Source organism: Pseudophryne corroboree, chromosome 11 (assembly GCF_028390025.1).
Source record: "Pseudophryne corroboree isolate aPseCor3 chromosome 11, aPseCor3.hap2, whole genome shotgun sequence".
Classification (NCBI taxonomy): Eukaryota; Metazoa; Chordata; class Amphibia; order Anura; family Myobatrachidae; genus Pseudophryne; species Pseudophryne corroboree.
Genome location: NC_086454.1, coordinates 229754056 through 229756726, shown reverse-complemented (window position 1 = coordinate 229756726; position 2671 = coordinate 229754056).

Below are 2671 nucleotides of genomic sequence, written 5' to 3'. Positions count from 1 at the left end.
CCCCCTACCCGGGGGTCACTGAACCTATATATATGGTCCTTACATTTACTAGGGGGCTATACTCAGTACTGCTTAGGAAAAAAGCCTGGAAAAGGAGAAGAGGAAGAAAGGGCCATGGGGAGGGAAGGAAAGTCAAGAAGGAAAACAGAAGGACTAGGACAGAAGAGAGGAAGGGAAGAGAAGAGGAAAAAAGAAAGCAGGGAAAGAGAGATGGAAGACCCAGATGGGAACAGCGAAACCCGAGCGGTAAACACTGTAAAATGCCACAACATAAGGGGAAGATGGGGAACGAAAGGAAAAGGAACAAAGAGCAAGAAAACTAGAGGGAAATAGGAAAGAGAAGAGAAGAAAGAAGAAAGAGAAAATAAAAAAATGAGTCAGAAAGACAAAGAAAGAAGAGAGGAAAAAAAAGGAAGGGGCAAGCAGAAAAAAGAAAAAAAGGAGAAGAACAGAAGAGAAGAGAAAAGCAAAAGAAGAAGAGAAGGAGAAAGGAGGGAGGGGCAGGGAAGAAAAAGAAAAAAAGAAGAAGAACAGAGGCGAAGAGATAGACAGAGGAAGAGGAAAAGAAAAGAAGGCAGGAAGGGAGGGAGGGTGGACCACTGTATATACATGTAAACCACACTGGGATTTTGCCTACAGGAAAACATTCCACTGAATTTGTTCATTGAGTCCATTAGGAGTTAAGGCATCTAAGAGATTAATCCATCTGGTCTCTTTTTGCGATAAGATCTTGGCTCTGTCTCCCCCTCTTAGCATCTTGGGCACATGGTCTATGATCATATATCTAAGTTGTCCCAAAAGATGGTTTGCCTGCTTGAAGTGTCTTGCCAGTGGCTGATCTTTGCCCTTTCCTTCCAAGGTAGCTCTAATGGCTGACCTATGTAGGGCCATTCTCTCCCGGAATGTCCTTGTGGTCTGACCCACATAGATCAACCCACATGGGCACACTATGGCATAGATGACATAGGAAGAGGTACAGGTGACCCAGTGTCTGATGTCAAGCTCTTTGTTTGTGCGTGGATGCACAAATTTTGGTCCCGGAATCATATAATTACAAGATTCGCACCTCAAGCACTTGAAGCAGCCCTTTCTTTGGGGTTCCTCTGGTTTCTTGGAGACATCCAGTTTCACCACCGCCTTATGGCCTCTGGTATCCACTGACCCTGAAACCCCCTGCTTCAAAGGTAAAAGGATCATGCCAGCATATAAGAGGGGCCAAAATCTCAGGGACCTGGTGGTGAAACTGGATGTATTTTTGAGATCTGGCAATGGAGATCTCGCCTGTGGTGCTGCTGTTTCTGTGAACGCAAGATAAGGATATTTCTGTGTTTACTATTTTCTCTGTTGTATATCTGTAATTGCTGCCAACATGCCTATTTTTAAGGATAGAACATCTAGATCACACAAGTGTAGAAATTTATTTTCTGATGATACAGATTGTACAGTAGCCATGAATATTGAAGATGACTACTATACACAATTAAACATGATAGAGAAGTTATCCATAAAGGAAATGAAAAATTGGTATGATGTATTAACATTAGAAAAGTACATTGAAGTAGGAAGGATTCCTAGGGGCTTGAGATTAATGAAAAAACCTACCTTTGGAGGCCAAAATGAGACTTTCATGAAAAATTGGAATGATATTTTAGGAGATTGTTCCTTAAAGTTAATGGGGCTATTAGTGACTGAGAGAAAGAGGGAATTAAACAAACTAGAGGAGGAACTGACTAAAGTTGAGTCATCAGTCGTTAAGTTTGAAACTAGTGATGAATTCAAATACGATGTCAGTAGACTTCAATATAGTCTAGACGAAGTAGAGAAAGAAATCATCTCCAGAAAACAGAATAAATTTGCTAGAGACAAAGCAGACTATCAAAGAAATGAAATTTATGATTGGTCAAAAGTGGTTAGATCAAACGATTCTTCTGTTCCTAGATTTGCACAAAAAAGGAACAATTGGCATTCTCAAGACCACTTAAGGTACCAAGATAACCAAAGAGGTGATTACAGATATTTAGACGATCGAAGAAGACCTTTTGCTTAAAGAGCCAACTACCAGAAAAATTACATTAGAAGAAGGTCTTCCCATTATTCTCCCTATCCAACTAGACAGAGAACGAGATTTACCTCCTATCGTGGACAACGTAGAAGGAGGTTTTCATCTGATAGATTCGAAACCTTCACGCATGGTAACAAATTTGAAATCCTTAGATCTCCCTCTCCAAATACCATAGGTGATCATTTTTTAGAGGAAGGTACGGATATGCGTACCCCACAAGGTACAAAGAGAGGTTTTGGTATAGGAGGGGCAAACGAGGGGGGAGAAAAATCCCCAAAAAGAAGGCGGCCACTATTCCATATGAGAGTGGGACAAAAACCGGGGTTATCAACCTCTCAGGGAGAGAACTCTGTCCGCCACAAACAACGTTATTAAATAGAGGTCTCAAGTTTCCGCCAGACCAGCATGTAAACAAATTTGATTTATATATAAATCTGAATAAATATATCAGATCCCTCACTTTACAACGTCATTTTTTAAAACATCCTATGCCATCTACAGCCAGCGGGGAGAAAAAACCAACAGTGACCCCACCCTCTAAATTCTACCCGGTAGAATCGAGAGGAAGCAATATTGATATCTTTTACGAGTCTGTTAAGGAAGATTTCA